We start from the raw sequence: 22,714 nt of genomic DNA on the forward strand, positions 1-22,714 counted from the left end.
GGAATTGTGTGAGACGAGGTAGACACTGTGGAACATCACAGGTGTTTTACTTCCAGTATGCGTCATAGAGGCCTATGTGCTTACCTTTAGCCTCACTCAGGGGACGCAACCTTTGCTCTGTCCGTCCTTGTTCTATCTTCTTTCCTCCACTGGAAAGATTCTGTGAGAAGTGACATTCCGCCTGAAGGACTCTCCCTTAAACAGAACTTCCTGTAGTCCAACGGATAGACGTCTGAGACTGGAGACCTAAGTGTGCCTATTGCAGTTACCACAGAGTCAGTCCCAAGAGCTTTCTTCTTTGACAGTCGCAACAGTGCATTGAATCCATCCTAAAGCACACTTTCCTCACAGTGTTGCAAGCGTTTTTCACACAGAAACAAAGTGCAAATGACTACTGGACCTGAACATCCAATATGTGTCTGGGATGCCTAAGCGCCATAGCCTGCACTTTACTCACAGTACCTAATGTGCCCCTATTCCGTCCCTGTTCTATCTTTAATCCTGAATGGAGAACACACTGTTATGAATGAGTACTCACCTGAAGTAGGATCCCTGAACAGATGGCTTCCTTCTAATCCCCTGTCAGGGTCCTGCATGATACTCTTCATGATTGCTATTCAGTCAGGTCCCACTGTTTCCAACTTAGCAGAGACTCATCACTGTCTTGAGAATGTACTGTAGCACAATTCCATCGTACATTGGAAGTGTTTTGAGATGACATAGACACTGTGGAACATCACAGGTGTTGAAATTCCAGTATGCGTCATAGAGGCCTATGTGCTTTACCTTTAGCTTCACTCAGGGGATGCAACCTTGGCTCTGTCCGTCCTTGATCTATCTTCTTTCCTCCTCTGAAAATACTGTTATAAGTGACATTTCGCCTGAAGGAGATTCCCCTTAAGAGAACTTGCTATAGTCCAATGGATTGACGTCTGAGACTAGAGCCATATATGCGACTATTGCAGTTACCACAGTCAGTCCCAAGAGCTTTTTTCTTTGAAAGACGGAACACTGCTTTGAATCGCTCCTAAAGCACACTTTCCTCACAGTGTTGGAAGCATTTTTCACACAGAAACAAAGTGCGAATGACTACTTGACCTGAACATCCAATATGTGTTTGCGATGACTAAGCGCCATAGCCTGCATTATACTCACAGTACCTAATGTGCCCCTATTCCGTCCGTGTTCCTTCTTCATTCCTCAAAGGAGAAATCTTTGTTATGAATGAATACGCACCTGAAAAGGATACCTGAACAGATAGCTCCTACAAATCCCCTGTCAGGTTCCTGCATGATACACGTCATGTTTGCTACTCAGTCAGGTCCCACTGTTTCCAACAGAGCACAGAATCATCACAGTCGAGAGAAAGTACTGTAGCACACTTCCCTCGTACATTGGAAATGTTTTGAGACGAGGTAGACACTGTGGACCATCACAGGTGTGGATCTTCCAGTAGGCCTCATAGAGGCCTATGTGCCTACCTTTTTCTTACCACCCGGGATGAAAACTTGCATTTGTCCGTCCTTGTTCTATCTTCTTTACTCCTATGAAAGATACTGTTAGAAGTGACATTCTGCCTGAAGGAGTTTCCCTTTAACTGAACTTGCTATAGTCCAACGAATAAGCATCTGAGACTGGAGCCCTATGTGTGCTTATTGCAGTTACCACAGAGTCAGTCCCAAGAGCTTCCTTCTTTGACAGACACAACAGTGCATTGAATCCCTCGTAAAGCACACTTTCCTCACAGTGTTGCAAGCGTTTTTCACACAGAAACAAAGTGCAAATGACTACTGGACCTGAACATCCAATATGGGTTTGGGATGCCTAAGCGCCATTGCCTGTACTCTACTCACAGTACCTAATGTGCCCCTATTCCGTCCCTGTTCTATCTTCATTCCTTAAAGGAGAACAATTGTTATGAATTAGTACGCACCTGAAGAAGGATGCCTGAACAGATATCTTCCTACGAATCCCCTGTCAGTGTCCTGCATGATACACTTCCTGATTGCTACTCAGTCAGGTCCCACTGTTCCCAACTGAGCACAGACTCATCCCTGTCTGAGAAAGTACTGTAGCACACTTCAATAGTACATTGGAAGTGTTTTGAGACTAGGTAGACACGGTGAACCTTCACAGGTGTTGATCTTCAAGTATGCATCATAGAAGCCTATGTTCCTTACCTTTAGCTTCATTCAGGGGATGCAACCTTTGCTCAGTCTGTCCTTGTTGTATCTTCTTTCCTCCTCTGAAGGACACTGTTGTAAGTGACATTCCACCTGAAGGAGTTTCCCTTTAAGAGAACTTGCTATAGTCCAACGGATAGACGTCTGAGTTGGAGCCCTATGTGCGCTTATTGCAGTTACCACAGAGTCAGTCCCAAGAGCTTCCTTCTTTGACAGACGCAACACTGCATTGAATACCTCCTAAAGCACACTTTCCTCACAATGCTGGAACGTTTTTCACACAGAAACAAACTGCGAATGACTACTGGACCTGAACATCATATATGTGTTTGGAATGCCTAAGCGCCATAGCCTGACTTTACTCACAGTACCTAATGTGCCCCTACTCCGTCCGTGTTCAATTCATTCCTCAAAGGAGAAACACTGTTATGAATGAGTACACACCTGAATTAGGATACCTGAGCAGATACCTACCTACGCATCCCCTCTAAGTGCCCTGTATGAGAAACTTCAGGATTGCTACACAGACACGCCCTATAGTTTCCAACTGAGCACAGGCGCATCCTTGTCAAGGGAATTTACTGTAGCACAGTTCCCTCTTATACTGGACGAGTTTTGGGAAGAGTTAGACACTATCGATCATCCCAGGTGTTGAACTTCCAGTATGCGTCATAGAAGCCTAAGTGCCATTCCCTGTACTTCACTCACAGGATGCAACGTTCTCTCTTTCCGTCCTTGTTCTACCTTCTTCCCTCCACTGGAAGGACACTGTGAGAAGTGACATTCCACATGAAGGAGTTTCCCTTAAACAGAACTTGCTATAGTCCAACGGATAGACGTCTGAGACTGGAAAGCTATGTGCGCCTATTGAGTGTCCCACAGAGTCTGTCCCAAAAGCTTCCTTCTTTAACAGACGTAACACTGCAGTGAATCCCTCCTAAAGCACACTTCCCTCTCAGTGTTGGAAGCATTTTATACACAGAAACTAAGTGCGGATCACCACTGGTGGTGAACATCCCATATGTGTTTGGCAGGCTTAAGCACCATAGCCTGCCCTTTACTCACAGTACCTAAGGTGCGCCTAGTCCGTCCATGTTCTTTCTTCATTCCTCAAAGGAGAAACATTGTTATTAATGAGTACGCACCTGAACTAGGTTCCCTGAACAGATACCGTCCTACGCATCTCCTCTTCGGGGGCTGTATGGGACCCTTCCTGATGACTACCCAGTCACGTCCTACAGTTTCCAACTGAGCACAGACGCATCTCTGTTTTGAGAACTTACTGTCTCACAGTTCCTCATATTTTGGAATTGTTTTGAGAAGAGGTAGACACTGTGGAACATCCCATGTGTTGAACTTCCAGTTTGCGTCATAGAGGCCTAAGTGCTTTACACTGTACTTCACTCACAGGATGCAACATCTCTCTGTCCGTCCTTATTCTATCTTCTTTCCTCCACTAGAAGGACACTGTGTGAAGTGACATTCCGCATGAAAGAGTTTCCCTTAAACAGAACTTGCTATAGTCCAACTGATAGACGTCTGAGGCTAAAAAGCTATGTGCTCCTATTGTGGTTACCACAGTGTCAGTCCCAGAAGCTTCCTTCTTTAACAGACGAATCACTGCAGTGAATCCCTCCTAAGGCACACTTTCCTCACAGTGTTGGAAGCGTTGTTCACACAGAAACAAAGTGCGAAAACTACTGAACCTGAACATCCAATATGTGTTTGGGATGCTAAGCGCCATAGCCTGAATTATACTCACAGTACCTAATATGCCTCTATTCCATCCGTGTTCTATCTTCATTCCTCAAAGGAGAACACATTGTTATGAATGAGTACGCACCAGAAGAAGGATGCCTGTAAGGATAGCTTCCTACGAATCCCCTGTCAGGGTCCGGCATGATACACTTCATGATTGCTACTGAGTCAGGTCCCAATGTTTCCAACTGAACACTCACAAATCACTGTCGTGAGAAACTACTGTAGCCCACTTCCCTCGTATATTGGAAGTGTTGTGAGACGAGGTAACAATGTGGAACATCACAGGTGTTGAACTTCAAGTAGACGTCATAGAGGGCTAAGTGCCTACCTTTTTCTTTCCACACGGGATGCAACCATGGCTCTGTCCATCCTTGATTATCTTCTTTCCTCCACTGGAAAGACTCTGTGAGAAGTGACATAGCGCCTGAAGGAGTTTCCCTTAAACAGAAATTGTTATAGTCCAACGGATAGAAGTCTGAGACTGGATCCCTATATGCGCCTATTGCAGTTACCACAGAGTCAGTCCCAAAAGCTTCCTTCTTTGATAGACACAACACTGCATTGAATCCCTCCTAAAGCACCCTTTCCACACAGTTTTGGAAGCGTTTTTCACATATAAACAAAGTGCGAATGAATACAGTACCTGAACATCCAATACGTATTTGGAATGCCTTAGCGCCATAGCCTGCATTATACGCACAGTACCTAACGTTCCCCTATTCCGTCCGTGTTCTATCATCATTCCTCAAAGGAGAAAACTTTGTTATGAAGGAGTACACACCTGAGGAACGATGCCTGAATAGATAGATCCCTACGAATCCCCTGTCAGGGTCCTGCATGATACACTTTATGATTACTTCTCAGTCAGGACCCACTGTTTCCAACTGAGCTCTGACTCATCCCTGTTGTGAGAACTTACTGTAGCACAGTTCCCTCATATATTGGAAGTGTTTTGAGAATTGGTAAAAACTTTGGAACACCCAGGTGTGGAACTTCCAGTATGCCTCATAGAGGCTTAAGTGCCTTACCCTATACTTCACTCACGGGATGCAACGCTCTCTGTCCGTCCTTGTTCTATCTTCTTTCCTCCACGGGAAGGACTCTGTGAGAAGTGACATTCCGCATTTAGGAGTTTACCTTAAACAGAACTTGCTATAGTCTAACGGATAGACGTCTGAGACTGGAAAGCTATGTGTACCTATTGCAGTTACCACACAGTCAGCCCCAAAAGCTTCCTTCTTTAACAGACGTAACACTGCAGTGAATCCCTCCTAAAGCAAACGTCCCTCTCAGTGTTGGAATCGTGTCAGACAAGAAACTAAGTACGAATCACCACTGATGGTTAACATCCAATATGTGTATGGCAGGCTTAAGTGCCATAGCCTGCCCTTTACTCAAAGTACCTAATGTGCCCCTAGTCCTTCCATGTTCAATCTTCATTCCTCATGGAGAAACACTGTTATGAATGAGTACGCACCAGAAGTAGGAACCCTGAGCAGTTACCTTCCTATATGCATCCCCTCTAAGGGGCCCGTATGAGACACTTCAGGATTGCTACACAGACACCTCCTACATTTTCGAACTGAGCAAAGACGCATCCCTGTGGTGAGAACTTACTGTAGCACAGTTCCCTCATATATTGGAAGTGTTTTGAGAAGAGGTAGCTACTGTGGAACATCCCAGGTGTGGAACTTCCAGTATGCGTCATAGAGGCCTAAGTGCCTTACACTGTACATCACTCACAGGATGCAACGTTCTCTCTGTCCGTCTTGTTCTATCTTCTTCCCTCCACTGGAAGGACACTGTGAGAAGTAACATTCGCATGAAGGAGTTTCCCTTAAACAGAACTTGCTATAGTCCAACGGATAGACGTCTGAGGCTGGAAAGCTATGTGCGCCTATTGCGGTTACCACAGAGTCAGTCCCAAAGCTTCCTTCTTTAACAGACGTAACACTGCAGTGAATCCCTCCTAAAGCACACTTCCCTCTCAGTGTTGGAAGCCTTTTAGACAGAGAAACTAAGTGCGGATCACCACTGGTGGTGAACATCCAATATGTGTTTGGCAGGCTTAAGCGCCATAGTCTGCCCTGTAATCACACCTAATGTGCCCCTTGTCCTTCTGTGTTCTATCTTCATTCCTCAAAGGAGAAACACTGTTATGAATGAGTACTCACCTGATGTAGGTTCCCTGAACAGATACCTTCCTACGCATCCCCTCTAAGGGTCCTGTATGAGATACATCCTGATTGTTACAGACACGTCCTACACTATCCAACTGAGAACAGAGGCATCCCTGTCGTGAGAACTTACTGTAGCACAGTTCCCTCATATATTGGAAGTGTTTTGAGAAGTGGGAGACACTGCGCACCATCCCAGGTTTTGAACTTCCAGTATGTGTCAAATTGGCCTAAATGCAGTACAGTGCACTACACTCACGAGATGCAACGTTCTCTCTGTCCGTCCTTGTTCTATCTTCTTTCCTCCACTGGAATGACACTGTGAGAAGAGACATTCCGCATGAAGGAGTTTCCCTTAAACAGCACTTGCTATTGTCCAACGGATAGACGTCTGAGACTGGAGCCCTATGTGCGCCTATTGCGGTTACAACTGAGTCCGTCCCAAAAGCTTCCTTCTTTAACAGACGTAACACTGCAGTGAGTCCCTCCTAAAGCACACTTCCCTCTCAGTGTTGGAAGCATTTCAGACAGAGAAACTTAGTGCGGATCACAACTGGTGTGAACATCCCAAAAGTGTTTGGCAGGCTTAAGCACCATAGACTGCACTTTACTTACAGTACCTAATGTGCCCCTAGTCCTTCCGTGTTCTGTCTTCATTCCTCAAAGGAGAAACACTGTTATCATATGGTTTCACTCATTTGTGGAGCATAACCAATAGCATGGAGGACAAGGGGAGTTAGAGAGTAGTAGGGAATTTGGGTAAATTGGAAGGGGAGGTGAACCATGAGAGACTATGGACTCTGAAAAACAATCTGAGGGGTTTGAAGTGGCGGGGGGGTGGGAGGTTGGGGTACCAGGTGGTGGGTATTATAGAGGGCACAGCTTGCATGGAGCACTGGGTGTGGTGAAAAAATAATGAATACTGTTTTTCTGAAAATAAATAAATTGGGAAAAAAAAAAAAAAGAAACACTGTTATGAATGATTACGCACCTGAATTAGGATCCCTGAGCACATACCTTCCTATGCATCCCCTCTAAGGGGCCTGTATGAGACACTTCATTATTGCTACACAGACAGGTGCTACAGTTTCCAACTGAGCACAGACGCATCCCTGTCGTGAGAACTTACTGTAGCACAGTTCCCTCATATATTGGAAGTGTTTTGAGAATTGGTAGAAACTTTGGAACACCCAGGTGTGGAACTTCCAGTATGCCTCATAGAGGCTTAAGTGCCTTACCCTATACTTCACTCACAGGATGCAACGCTCTCTGTCCGTCCTTGTTCTATCTTCTTTCCTCCACTGGAAGGACTCTGTGAGAAGTGACATTCCGCATTTAGGAGTTTACCTTAAACAGAACTTGCTATAGTCTAACGGATAGACGTCTGAGACTGGAAAGCTATGTGCACCTATTGCGGTTACCACACAGTCAGCCCCAAAAGCTTCCTTCTTTAACAGACGTAACACTGCAGTGAATCCCTCCTAAAGCAAACGTCCCTCTCAGTGTTGGAATCGTGTCAGACAAGAAACTAAGTACGAATCACCACTGATGGTTAACATCCAATATGTGTTTGGCAGGCTTAAGTGCCATAGCCTGCCCTTTACTCAAAGTACCTAATGTGTCCCTAGTCCTTCCATGTTCAATCTTCATTCCTCATGGAGAAACACTGTTATGAATGAGTACGCACCAGAAGTAGGAACCCTGAGAAGTTACCTTCCTATATGCATCCCCTCTAAGGGGCCCGTATGAGACACTTCATGATTGCTACACAGACACCTCCTACATTTTCGAACTGAGCAAAGACCCATCCCTGTGGTGAGAACTTACTGTAGCACAGTTCCCTCATATATTGGAAGTGTTTTGAGAAGAGGTAGCTACTGTGGAACATCCCAGGTGTTGAACTTCCAGTATGCGTCATAGAGGCCTAAGTGCCTTACACTGTACATCACTCACAGGATGCAACGTTCTCTCTGTCCGTCTTGTTCTATCTTCTTCCCTCCACTGGAAGGACACTGTGAGAAGTAACATTCGCATGAAGGAGTTTCCCTTAAACAGAACTTGCTATAGTCCAATGGATAGACGTCTGAGGCTGGAAAGCTATGTGCGCCTATTGCGGTTACCACAGAGTCAGTCCCAAAGCTTCCTTCTTTAACAGACGTAACACTGCAGTGAATCCCTCCTAAAGCACACTTCCCTCTCAGTGTTGGAAGCCTTTTAGACAGAGAAACTAAGTGCGGATCACCACTGGTGGTGAACATCCAATATGTGTTTGGCAGGCTTAAGCACCATAGCCTGCAATTTACTGACAGAACCTAAAGTGCCCCTAGTCCATCCGTGTTCTATATTCATTCCTCAAAGGAGAAACACTGTTATGAATGAGTACGCACCGGAAGTAGGTTCCCTGAACAGATACCTTCCTACGCATCCCCTCTAAGGGGCCTGTATGAGACACTTCATGATTGCTACAGAGACACGTCCTACAGCTTCACTGAGCAGAGACGCATCCCTGTCGTGAGAACTTACTGTACCACTATTCCCTCATATATTGGAAGTGTTTTGAGCTGAGGTAGACACTGTGGAACATCCCAGGTTTTGAACTTCCAGTATGCATCATAGAGGCCTAAGTGCCTTACCCTGTACTTCACTCATGGGATGCAACGTTCTCTCTGTCCGTCCTTGTTCTATCTTCTTTCTTCCACTGGAAGGACACTATGAGAAGTGACATTCCGCATGAAGTAGTTTCCCTTAAACAGAACTTGCTATTGTCCAACGGATAGACATCTGAGATTGCAAAGCTATGTGCGCCTATTGCGGTTAACACAGAGTCAGTCCCAAAGCTTCCTTCTTTAACAGACGTAACACTCTAATGAATCCCTCCTAAAGCACACTTCCCTCTCAATGTTGGAATCTTTTTAGACAGAGAAACTAAGTGTGGATCACCACTGGTGGTGAACATCCAATATGTGTTTGGCAGGCTTAAGCGCCATAGTCTGCCCTGTAATCACACCTAATGTGCCCCTAGTCTGTCCGTGTTCTATCTTCATTCCTCAATGGAGAAACACTGTTTTGAATGAGTACGCACCTGATGTAGGTTCCCTGAGCAGATACCTTCCTACCCATCCCCTCTAAGGGGCCTTATGAGACACTTACTGATTGCAACACAGACACGTCCTACAGTTTCCAACTGAGCACAGACTCATCCCTGTCGTGAGAACTTACTGTAGCACAGTTCCCTCTTATATTGGAAGTGTTTTGAGAAGTGGTTGACACTGTGGAACATCCCGGGGGTTGACTTCCAGTATGCGTCATAGAGGCCTAATTGCCTTGTACTTCACTCACGGAATGTAACGTTCTGTCTGTCTGTTCTGTTCTATCTTCTTTCCTCCAATGGAAAGACACTGGGAGAAGTGACTTTCCCCATGAAGGAGTTTCCCAGAAATGAACTTGCTATAGTCCAACGGATAGACCTCTGAGACTGCAAAGCTATGTGCGCCTATTGCAGTTACATCAGAGTCATTCCCAAAGCTTCCTTCTTTAACAGACGTAACACTGCAGTGAATCCCTCCTAAAGCACACTTTCCTCTTAGTGTTGGAAGCCTTTTAGACAGAGAAAATAAGTGTGGATCACCACTGGTGGTGAACATCCAATATATGTTTTGCAGGCTTAAGCACCATAGCCTGCCCTTTACTCACAGTACCTAACGTGCACCTAGTCCGTCCGTGTTCTATCTTCATTCCTCAAAGGAGAAACACTGTTATGAATGAGTACTCACCTGAAGTAGGTTCCCTGAACAGTAATCTTCCTACGCATCCACTCTTAGGGGCCTGTATGAGACACTTGATGATTGCTACCCAGTCACGTCGTACAGTTTCTTACTGAGCACAGACGCATCCTTGTCATGAGAACTTACTATAGCACAGTTCCCTCATATATTGGAATAGTTTTGTGAAGAGGTAGACACTGTGGAACATCCCAGGTGTTGATCTTCCAGTATGCCTCATAGAGGCCTAAGTGCCTTACCCTGTACTTCACTCACGGGATGCAAAGTTCTCTCTGTCCGACCTTGTTCTATCTTCTTTGCTCCAATTAAAGAATCTGTGAGAATTGACATTCTGCCTAAGGAGTTTCCCTTAAACAGAACTTGCTATAGTCCAACGGATAGACGTCAGCGACTGGAAAGATATGTGCGCCTATTGTGGTTACCACAGATTCAGTCCCAAAAGCTTCCTTCTTTAACAGACATAACACTGCAGGGAATCCCTCCTAAAGCACACTTTCCTCTCAGTTTGTAATCCTTTTAGACAGAGAAACTAAGTGCGGATCACGTCTGGTGATGAACATCCAATATGTGTTTGGCAGGCTTAAGCACCATAGCCTGCACTTTACATACAGTACCGAATGTGCCCCTAGTCCGTCCGTGTTCTATCTTATTTACGCAAAGGAGAAACACTGTTATGAATGAGTACGCCCCTGAATATGTTCCCTGAACAGATATCCTCATTCGCATTCCCTCTAAGGGGCCTGTATTAGACACTTCATGATTGTTACGCAGTAACGACCTAGAGTTTCCAACTGAGCACAGACTCATCCCTGTCCTGAGAACTTACTGTAGCACAGTTCCCTCATATATTGGAAGTGTTTTGAGAAGAGGTAGACACTGTGGAACATCCCAGGTGTTGAACTTCCAGTATGTGTCATAGAGGCCTAAGTGCCTTACCCCGTACTTCACTCACGGGATGCAACGTTCTCTCGGTCCGTCCTTGTTCTATCTTCTTTTCTCACTGGAAAGACACTGTGAGAAGGGACATTCCGCATGAAGGAGATTCCCTTAAACAGAACTTGCTATAGTCCAACGGATAGACGTCTGATGCTGGGAAGCTATGTGCGCCTATTGCGGTTACCACATCATTCCCAAAAGCTTCCTTCTTTAACAGACGTAACACTGCAGTGAATCCCTCCTATAGCATACTTCCCTCTCAGTGTTGGAAGCGAAGCGGAATAACTACTGGACCTGAACATCCAAAATGTGTTTGGTATGCCTAAGCGCCCTAGCCTGCACTTTACTCGCAGTACCTAATGTGCATCTATTCCGTCCCAGTTCTATCTTCATTCCTCAAAGGAGAACACACTGTTATGAATGAGTACGCACCTGAAGTAGGATCCCTGAACAGATAGCTTCCTTCGAATCATCTGTCGGGGTCCTGCATGACACATTTCTTGATTTCTACTCAGTCAAGTCCCACTGTTTACAACTGAGCACAGAATCATCACTGTCATGAGAAAGTACTGTAGGGCACTTCCCTCGTATGTTCTAAGTGTTTTGAGACGAGGTAGACACTGTGGAAAATCACAGGTGTTGAACTTCCAGTATGCGTCATAGAGGATTATGTGCCTTACCTTTAGCTTCATTCAGTGGATGCAACCTTGGCTCTGTCCGTCCTTTTTCTATCTTCTTTCCTCCACTGGAAAGACTCTGTGAGAAGTGACATTCCGCCTAAAGGACTCTCCCTTAAACAGAACTTGCTATTGTCCAACGGATAGACGTCTGTGATTGGTGCCCTTGTGCGCCTATTGCAGTTACCACAGTCAGGTCCAAGAGCTTACTGCTTTGACAGATGCAACACTGCATTGAATCCCTCCTAAAGCACACTTTCCTCACAGTGTTAGAAGCGTTTTTCACACAGAAACAAAGTGCGAATGACTACTGGACCTGAACTTCCAATATGTGTTTGGGATGCCTAAGTTCCATTGCCTGCTATACTCACAGTACCAAATGTGCCCTAATGCGTCAGTGTTCTATCTTCATTCCTCAATGGAGAAATCATTGTTAAGAATGAGTACGCACCTGAAGAAGGATGCCTGAACAGATAGCTTGCTGCGAATCCGGTGTCAGGGTCCTGCATGATACACTTCATGATTGCTACTCAGTCAGGTCTCACTGTTTCCAAGTGAGCACAGACTCATAACTCTCGTGAGAAAGTACTGTAGCACACATCCCTCGTACATTGGAAGTGTTTTGAGACGAGGAAGACACTGTGGAACATTACATTTGTTGAACTTCCAGTATGAATCATAGAGGCCTAAGTGCCTTACCTTTAGCTTCACACAGGGGATGCAACCATGCTCTGTCCGTCCTTGTTCTATTTTCTTTCTTCCACTAGAAAGACTCTGTGAGAAGTGACATTCCGCCTGAAGGAGTTTCCCTTAAACAGAACTTGCTATAGTCCAACGGATAGACGTCTGAGACTGGAGCCCTATGTGCGCCTATTGCAGTTAACACAGTCAGTCCCAAGAGCTTACTTCTTGACAGACGCAACACTGCATTGAATCCCTCCTAAGAACACTTTCCTCACAGTGTTGGAAGCGTTTTTCAAACAGAAACAAAGTGCGAATGACTACTGGACCTGAACATCCAATATGTGTTTGCGATGCCTTAGTGCCATAGCTTGCATTATACTCACAGTACCTAATGTGCCCGTATTCCATCCGTGTTCTATCTTCATTCCTCCACGGAGAACACATTGTTATTAATGCATACTCACCTGAAAAAGGATGCCTGAACTGATAGCTTCCTACGAATCCCCTGTCAGGGTCCTGCATGATACACTTCATGATTGCTACTCAGTCAGGTCCCACTGTTTCAGCAGAGCACAGACTCATCACTGTCATGAGAAAGTACTGTACCACACTTCCCTCGTACATTGGAAGTTTTGTGAGACGAGGTAGACACTGTGGACCATCACAGGTGTGGAACTATCTGTAGGCGTCATAGAGGACTAAGTGCCTACCTTTTTCTTTCCACACGGGATGCAACGTAGCCTCTGTCCGTCCTTGTTCTCTCTTCTTTTCTCCTATGAAAGACACTGTTAGAAGTGACATCCATGAGAGACTATGGACTCTGAAAAACAGTCTGAGGGGTTTGAAGTGGCGGGGGGGGGGGGTGGGAGGTTGGGGTACAAGGTGGTGGGTATTATAGAGAGCACGGCTTGCATGGAGCACTGGGTGTGGTGAAAAAATATGAATAATGTTTTTCTGAAAATAAATAATTTGGAAAAAAAAAGAAATTAAAAATATAGTTACCCTATGAAAAAAAAATTAAATAAAGAAGTGACATTCGCCTGAAGGTGTTTCCCTTTAACAGAACTCGTTATAGTCCAACGGATAGACGTCTGAGACTGGTACCCTATGTGCGCCTATTACAGTTACCACAGGGTCAGGCCCAATAGCTTCCTTCTTTGACAGACACAACACGGCATTGAATCCCTCCTAAAGCACCCTTTCCTCACGGTTTTGGAAGTGTTTTTCACACAGAAACAAAGTGTGAATGACTAGTGGACCTGAACATCTAATATGTGTTTGGGATGCCTAAGCGACATAGCCTGCACTTTACTCACAGTACATGATGTGCCTCTATTCCGTCCCTGTTCTCTCTTCATTCCTCAAAGGAGAACACACTGTTATGAATGAGTACGCACTTGAAGTAGGATCCTTGAACAGAGAGCTTCCTTCGAATCCCCTGTCAGGGTCCTGCATGATACATTTCATTATTGCTACTCAGTCAGGTCCCATTGTATCCAACTGAGCACAGACTCATCACCGTCGTAAGAAAGTACTGTAGCACACTTCCCTCATACATTGGAAGTGTTTTGAGATGAGGTAGACAATAGGGAACATTACAGGTGTTGAATTTCCCGTATGCATCATTGAGGCCTATGTGCCTTACCTTTAGCTTCAATCAGGGGATGCAACCTTGGCTCTGTCCTTCCTTGTTCTATCTTCTTTCCTCCACTGGAAAGACTCTGGGAGAAGTGACATTCCACCTGAAGGACTCTCCCTTAAACAAAACTTGCTATAGTCCAACGGATAGACATCTGAGACTGGAGCCCTATGTGCGCCTACTGAAATTACCACAGTCAGTCCCAAGAGCTTCCTTCTTTGACAGATGCAACACTGCATTGAATCCCTCCTAAAGCACACCTTCCTCAATCTTTGGAAGCGTTTTTCACACAGAAACAAAGTGCGAATGACTACTGGACCTGAACATCCATTATGTGTTTGGGATGCCTAGCGCCATAGCCTGCATTATACTCACAGTACCTAATGTGCCCCTAACCGTCCGTGTCCTATCTTCATTTCTCAATGGAGAATTCATTGTTATGAATGAGTACGCACCTGAAGAGGGATGCCTGAACAGATAGCTTCCTACGAATCCCCTGTCAGGGTCCAGCATGATACACTTCATGATTGCTACTCAGTCAGGTCCCACTGTTTCCAACTGAGCACAGAATCATCACTGTCGTGAGAAAGTACTGTAGCACACTTCCCTCGTACATTGGAAGTGTTATGAGACGAGGTAGACACTGTGGACCATCAGAGGTGTGAAACTTCTAGTAGGCGTCATAGATGCCTATGTGCCTACGTTTTTCTTTCCACACGGGATGCAACCTTGCTTCTGTCCCTCCTTGTTCTATTTTCTTACCTCCTCTGAAAGACACTGTTAGAATTGACATTCAGCTTGAAGGAGTTTCCCTTTAAACGAACTTGCAAAAAAAAAAAAAAAAGAACTTGCTATATTCCAATGGATAGACGTATGATCCTGGAGCCCTATGTGCGCCTATTTCAGTTACCACCGTCAGTCCCAAGAGCTTCCTTCTTTGACAGATGCAGCACTGCATTGATTCCCTCCTAAAGCACACTTTCCTCACAGTGTTGGAAGCGTTTTTCACACAGAAACAAAGTGCGAATGACTACTGGACATGGACATCCAATATGTGTTTGGGATCCCTAAGCACCATAGCCTGCATTATACTCACAGTACCTAATGTGCCCCTATTCCGTCCGTGTTCTGTCTTCATTCATCAAATAAGAACACATTGTTATGAATGATTACGCACCTGAAGAAGGATGCCTGAACAGATAGCTTCCTACGAATCCCCTGTCAGGGTGCTGCATGATACATTTCATTATTGCTACTCAGTCATGTCCCTCTGTTTCCAACAGAGGACAGACTCATCACTGTTACGAGAAAGTACTGTACCACACTTCCCTCGTACATTAGAAGTGTTGTGAGATGAGGTAGACACTGTGGAACATCACAGGTGTGGAACATCCAGTAGGCGTCATAGAGGCCTAAGTGCCTACCTTTTTCTTTCCACATGGGATGCAACCTTGCCCCTGTCCGTCACGGTTCTATCTTCTTCCCTCCTCTGAAATATACTGTTAGAAGCGACATTCCGCCTGAAGGACTCTCCCTTAAACAGAACTTGCTATAGTCCAACGGATAGACGTCTGAGACATTTGCCCTATGTGTGCCTATTGCAGTTACCACAGTCAGTCCCAAGAGCTTCCTTCTTTGACAGAAGAAACACTGCATTGAATCCCTCCTAAAGCACACTTTCCTCAAAGTGTTGGAAGCGTTTTTCACACAGAAACAAAGTGTGAATGACTATTGGACCTGAACATCCAATATGTGTTTGGGATGCCTAAGCACCATAGCCTGCACTTTACTCACAGTACCTAATGTTCCCCTATTCCGCCCCTGTTCTATCTTCATTTCTCAAAGGAGAACACACTGTTATGAATGAGTACTCACCTAATTAGGATTCCTGAACAGATAGCTTCCTTCGTATCCCCTGTCAGGGTCCTGCATGATACACTTCATGATTGCTACTCAGTCAGGTCCCACTGTTTCCAAAAGAGTAGCGACTCATCTCTGTCATGAGAAAATACTACAGCACACTTCCCTCATACATTGAAAGTATTGTGAGACGAGGTAGACACTGTGGAACATCACAGGTGTTGAACTTCCTGTATGGGTCTTAGAGGCCTATGTGCCTTAACATTAGCTTCACTCAGGGGATGCAAATTTTGCTCTGGCCGTCCTTGTTCTATCTTCTTTCTTCCACCTGAAAGACTCTGTGAGAAATGACATTTCGCCTGAAGGAGTTTCCCTTAAACAGGACTTCCTATAGTCCAACGAATAGACGTCTGAGACTCGAGCCCTATGTGCGCCTATTGCAGTTACCACAGTCAGGCCCAAGAGATTCCTTCTTTGACAGAGGCAACACTGCTTTGAATCCCTCCTTAAGCACACTTTCCTCACAGTGTTGGAAGCGTTTTTCACACAGAAACATCGTGACAATGACTACTGGACCTGAACATCCAATATGTTTTTGGGATGAATAAGCTACATAGCCTGCATTATACTCACAGTACCTAATGTGCCCCTAATCTGTCCCTGTTCTATCTTCATTTCTCAACGGAGAACTCATTGTTATGAATGAGTACGCACCTGAAGAAGGATGCCTGAACAGAAAGCATCCTTCGAATCCCCTGTCAGTGTCCTGCATGATACACTTCATGATTGCAACACAGTCAGGTCCTACTGTCCCACTTCCCTCGTACATTGGAAGTGTTTTGAGATGAGGTAGACACTGTGGAACATCATAGGTGATGAAATTCCAGTATGCGTCATAGAGGCCTAGGTGCCTTACCTTTAGCTTCACTCAGGGGATGCAACCTTGGTTCTGTCCGTCCTTGATCTATCTTCCTTCCTCCTCTGAAAGATACTGTTATAAGTGACATTTCGCCTGAAGGATTTTCCCTTTAAGACAAGCAGAGAGAGTCAATTATCATATGGTTTCACTTATTTGTGAGGCATAACAAATAGCATGGAGGACAAGGGGCATTAGAGAGAGGAGTAGGGAATTTGGGTAAATTGGAAGGGGAGGTGAACCATGAGAGACTATGGACTCTGAAAAACAGTCTGAGGGGTTTGAAGTGGCTGGGGCGTGGGAGGTTGGGGTACCAGGTGGTGGGTATTATATAGGGCACGGCTTGCATGGAGCACTGGGTGTGGTGAAAAAATAATGAATACTGTTTTTCTGAAAATAAATAAATTGAAAAAAAATAGAAAAAAAAAAGGGAACTTGCTATAGTCCAACGGATAGACGTCTGAGACTGGAGCCCTATGTGCGCCTATTGCAGTTACCACAGTCAGTCCCAAGAGCTTCCTTCTTTGAAAGACGCAACACTGCATTGAATCCTTCCTAAGGCACACTTTCCTCACAGTGCTGGAAGCGTTTTTCACAAAGAAACAAAGTGCGAATGACTACTGGAACTGAACATCCCATATGTGTTTGGGATGCCTAAGCACCATAGCCTGCATTATACTCACAGTACCTAAGTTGCCCCTATTCCATCCGTGTTCTATCATCAGTCCTCAAAGGAGAAATAATTGTTATGAATGCGTACGCACCTGAAGAAGGATGCCTGAACATATCGCTTCCTAAGAAATCCCTGTCAGGGTCCTGCATGATGCACTTCATGATTGCTACTCAGTCAGGTCCCACTGTTTCCAACAGAGCACAGACTCATCACTGTAGTGAGAAAGTACTGTAGTGCACGTCCCTCATACATTGGAAGTGTTGTGAGACGAGGTAGACACTGTGGAACATCACAGGTTTTCCACATCCAGTATGCGCCATAGAGGCCTATGTGCCTTACCTTTTCTTCATGCAGGGGATGCAACCTTGGCTCTGTCTGTCCTTGTTCTATCTTTTTTCCTCCACTGGAAAGACTCTGTGAGAATTGACATTCCACCTGAAGGAGTTTCCCTTAAACAGAAGTTGCTATAGTCCAAAGGATAGACTTCTGAGACTGGATCCCTATGTGAGCCTAATGCAGTTACAACAGAGTCAGTCCCAAGAACTTTCTTCTTTGACTACACAACACTGCATTGAATCCCTCCTAAAGCACACTTTCCACATAGTGTGGGAAGCGTTTTTCACATATAAACAAAGTGCGAATGAATACAGTACCTGGACAATCAACATGTATTTGGGATGTCTTAGCACCCTAGCCTGCATTACACTCACAGTACCTAATGTTCCCCTATTCCGTCCGTGTTTGATCATCATTCCTCAAAGTAGAACACATTGTTATGAATGAGTACGCACCTGAAGGATTCCTGAACAGATAGCTTCTTCCGAATCCCCTGTCAGGGTCCTGCATGATACACTTCATGATTGCTACTCAGTCAGGTCCCACTGCTTCCAACAGAGCACAGACTGATCACTGTCATGAGAAAGTACTGTACGCACTTCCCTCATACATTGGAAGAGTTGTGAGACGAGGTAGACACTGTGGAACATCACAGGTGTTGAACTTCCTTTATGCGTCATAGAGGCCTATGTGCCTTACTTTAGCTTCACTCAGGCGATGCATCCCTGGCTCTGTACGTCCTTGTTCTATCTTCTTTCCTCCACTGGATAGACTCTGTGTGAAGTGACATTCCGCCTGAAGGACTCTCTCTTAAACAGAAATTGCTATAGTCCAACGGATAGACGTCTGAGACTGGAGCCCTATGTGCGCCTATTGCAGTTACCACAGAGTCAGTCCCAAGAGCTTCCTTCTTTGACAGACACAACACTGCATTGAATCCCTCCTATTGCACACTTTCCGCACAGTGTTGGAAGTGTTTTTCACACAAAAACAAAGTGTGAATGACTAATGGACCTGAACATCCAATATGTGTTTGAGATTCCTAAGGGCCATATTCTGCACTTTACTCACAATACGTAATGTGCTCCTATTCCGTCCCTGTTCTCCCTTCATTCCTCAAAGGAGAACACACTGTTATGAATGAGTAAGCACCTGAGTAGGATCCCTGAAGAGATAGCTTCCTTCGAATCCCCTATCAGGGACCTGCATGATACACTTCATGATTGCTACTCAGTCAGGTTCCACTGTTTCCAACTGAGCACCGACCTATCACTGTCGTGAGAAAGTACTGTAGCACACTTCCCTCGTACATTGGAAGTGTTTTTAGACGAGGTAGACACTGTGGAACATCACAGGTGTTGAACTTCCATTATGCGTCAGAGAGGACTATGTGTCTTACCATTAGCTTCACTCAGTGGATGCAACCTTGGCTCTGTCCGTCCTTGTTCTATCTTTTTTCTTCCACTGGAAAGACTCTGTGAGAAGTGACATTCCGCCTGAATGACTTTCCCTTAAACAGAACTTGCTTTAGTATAACGAATAGACGTCTGAGACTGGAGGCCTATGTGCGCCTATTGCAGTTACCACAGTCAGTCCCAACAGCTTCCTTCTTTGAAGAAGCAACACTGCATGCATCCCTCCTATAGCACACATTCCTCACAGTGTTGGAAGGGTTTTTCACACAGAAACAAAGTACGAATGACTAATGGACCAGAACATCCAATATGTGTTTGGGATGCCTTAACGTCATAGCCTGTATTTTACTCACCACAACTAATGTGCCAGTATTCCACCGTGTTCTATCTTCATTCCTCAAAGGAGAACACATTGTTATGAATGAGTACAAACATGAAAGAGGATGCCTGAACCGATAGCTTCCTACGAATACCCTGTCAGGGTGCTGCATGATACACTTCATGATTGCTACTCAGTCAGGTACCACTGTTTCCAACTGAGCACAGACTCATCACTGTCGAGAAAATGTACTGTAGGACACTTCCCTCGTAAATTGGAAGTGTTGTGAGACGAGGTAGACACTGTGGACCATCACAGGTGTGGAACTTCCAGTAGGCGTCATAGAGGCCTAAGTGCCAACCTTTTTCTTTCCACGGGACGGAACCTTGCGTCTGTCCGTCTTTGTTCTATCTTCTTTCCTCCTCCGAAAGACACTGTTAGAAGTGACATTCCACCTGAAGGAGTTTCACTTTAGTGAACTTGCTACATTCCAACAGATAGACGTCTGAGACTGGAGGCCTATGTGCGCCTATTGCAGTTACCACAGAGTCATTCCGAAGAGCTTCCTTCTTTGACAGACGCAAAACTGAATTGAATCCCTTCTAAGGCAAACTTTGCTCACAGTGTTGAGAGTGCTTTTCACACAGAAACAAATTGCAAATGACTACAGTACCTGATCATCTAATATGTGTTTGGGATGCCTATGCGACATTGACTGCACGTTACTCACAGTACCTAATGTGCCCCTATTTCGTCCCTGTTTTCTCTTCATTCCTAAAAGGAGAACACACTGTTACGATTGAGTATGCACCTGAAGTAGGATCCTTGAACAGATAGCTTCCTTCGAATCCCCTGTCAGGGTCCTGCATGATATACTTCCTGATTGCTACTCAGGCAGGTCCCACTTTTTCCAACTGAGCACCGACTCATCACTGTGGTTAGAAAGTACTGAAGCACACTTCCCTCATACACTGGAAGTGTTTTGAAAGGAGGTAGACACTGTGGAACATCACAGGTGTTGAACTTCCAGTAGGCGTCATAGAGGCCTATGTGCCTTACCTTTAGCTTCACTCAAGGGATGCAACCTTTGCTCTGTCCGTCCTTGTTCTATCTTATTTCTTCCACTGGAAAGACTCTGTGAGAATTGACATTCCGCCTGAAGGAGTTTCCCTAAACACAACTTGCTATAGTCCAACGTATAGACGTCTGACTGGAGCCCTATGTGTGCCTATTGCAGTTACCACAGTCAGACCCAAGAGCTTACTTCTTTGACAGATGCAACACTGCATTGAATCCCTCCTAAAGCACACTTTAGTGTTGGTAGCGTTTTTCACATATAAAAAAGTGCGAATGAATACAGTACCTGAACATCCAATATGTGTTTGAGATGGCTAATCGCCATAGCCAGCATTATACTCACAGTACCTAGCATTCCCCTATTCCGTCCGTGTCCTTTCATCATTCCTCAAAGGAGAACACATTGTTTTGAATGAGTACGCACCTGAAGAAGGATGCCTGAACAGATAGCTTCCCACGAATCCCCTGTCAGGATCCTGCATGATATACTTCCTGATTGCTACTCAGTCAGGTCCCACTGTTTCCAACAGAGCACAGACTCATCACTATCCTGAGAAAGTACTGTAGCACACTTCCTTCATTCATTGGAAGTGTTGTGAGACGTGGTAGACACTGTGCAACATCACAGGTGTTGAACTTCCAGTAGGCGTCATGGGGCCTAAGTGCCTACCCTTTCTTTCCACACTAGATGCAACCTTGCCTCTGTCCGTCCTTGTTCTATCTTTTTTCCTCCTCTGAAATATACTGGTAGAATTGACATTCCACCTGAAAGAATTTCCCTTTAACGGAACTTGCTATAGTCCAACGGATAGACATCTGAGACTGGAGCCCTAAGTGCACCTATTGCAGTTACCACATAGTCAGTCCCAAGAGTTTCCTTTTTTGACAGACGCAACACTGCATTGAATCCCTCCTAAAGCACACTTTCCTCATAGTGTTGGAAGTTTTTTTCACACAGAAACAAAGTACAAATGACTACTGGACCTGAACACCAATATGTGTTTGGTATGCCTAAGCACCATAGCCTGCACTTTACTCACAGTACCTAATGTTCTCCTATACTGTCCCTGTTCAGTCTTCATTCCCCAAAGGAGAACATACTGTTGTGAATGAGTATGCACCTGAAATAGGATCCCTGAACACAAAGCTTCCTTCGAATCCTCTGTCAGGGTCCTGCATGATACACTTCATGAATACTACTCAATCAGGTCCCATTGTTTCCAACAGAGCTCCGACTCATCACTGTCGTAAGAAAGTACTATAGCACACTTCCCTCGTACATTGGAAATGTTTTGGGATGAGGTAGACACTGTCGAACATCACAGGTGTTGAACTTCCTTTATGCGTCATAGAGGCCTATGTGCCTTACCTTTAGCTTCACTCAGGGGATGCAACCTTGGCTCTGTCCGTCCTTGTTCTATCTTTTTTCTTCCACTGGAAAGACTCTGTGAGAAGTGACATTCCGCTTGAAGGAGTTTCCCTTAAACAGAACTTGCTATAGTCCAACGGATAGACGTCTGAGACTGGAGCCCTATGTGCGCCTATTGCAGTTACCACAGTCAGTGCCAAGAGCTTCCTTCTTTGACAGACGCAACACTGCATTGAATCCCTCCTAAAGCACAGTTTCCTCACAGTGTTGGAAGCATTTTTCACACAGAAACATGGTGCGAATGACTAATGGACCTGAACATCCAATATGTGTTTGGGATGCCTTAGCGCCATAGCCTTTAATATACTCACAGTACCCAATGTGCCCGTATTGTGTCCGTGTTCTATCTTCATTCCTCAAAAGAGAACACATTGTTATGCATGAGTACGCACCTGAAGAAGGATGCCTGAACAGATAGCTTCCTACGAATCCCCTCTCAGGATCCTGCATGATACACTTCATGATTGCTACTCAGTCAGGTCCTACTGATTCCAAGAGAGCACAGACTCATCACTGTCATGAGAAAGTACTGTCGCACACTTCCCTCGTACATTGGAAGTATTGTGAGACAAGGTAGACACTGTGGACCGTCACCGGTGTGGAACTTCCAGTAGACGTCATAGAGGCCTAAGTGCCTACCTTTTTCTTTCCACACGGGATGCAACCTTGGCTCTGTCCGTCCTTGTTCTATCTTCTTTACTCCTCTGAAAGACACTGTTAGAAGTGACATTCCGCCTGAAGGAGTTTCCCTTTAAGAGAACTTGCTATAGTCCAATGGTGAGACATCTGAGACTGGAGCCCTATGTGCGCCTATTGCAGTTACCATAGAGTCAGTCCCAAGATGTCCTTC

The sequence above is a fragment of the Neovison vison genome, chromosome 1, assembly GCF_020171115.1.
Source record: "Neovison vison isolate M4711 chromosome 1, ASM_NN_V1, whole genome shotgun sequence".
NCBI lineage: Eukaryota > Metazoa > Chordata > Mammalia > Carnivora > Mustelidae > Neogale > Neogale vison.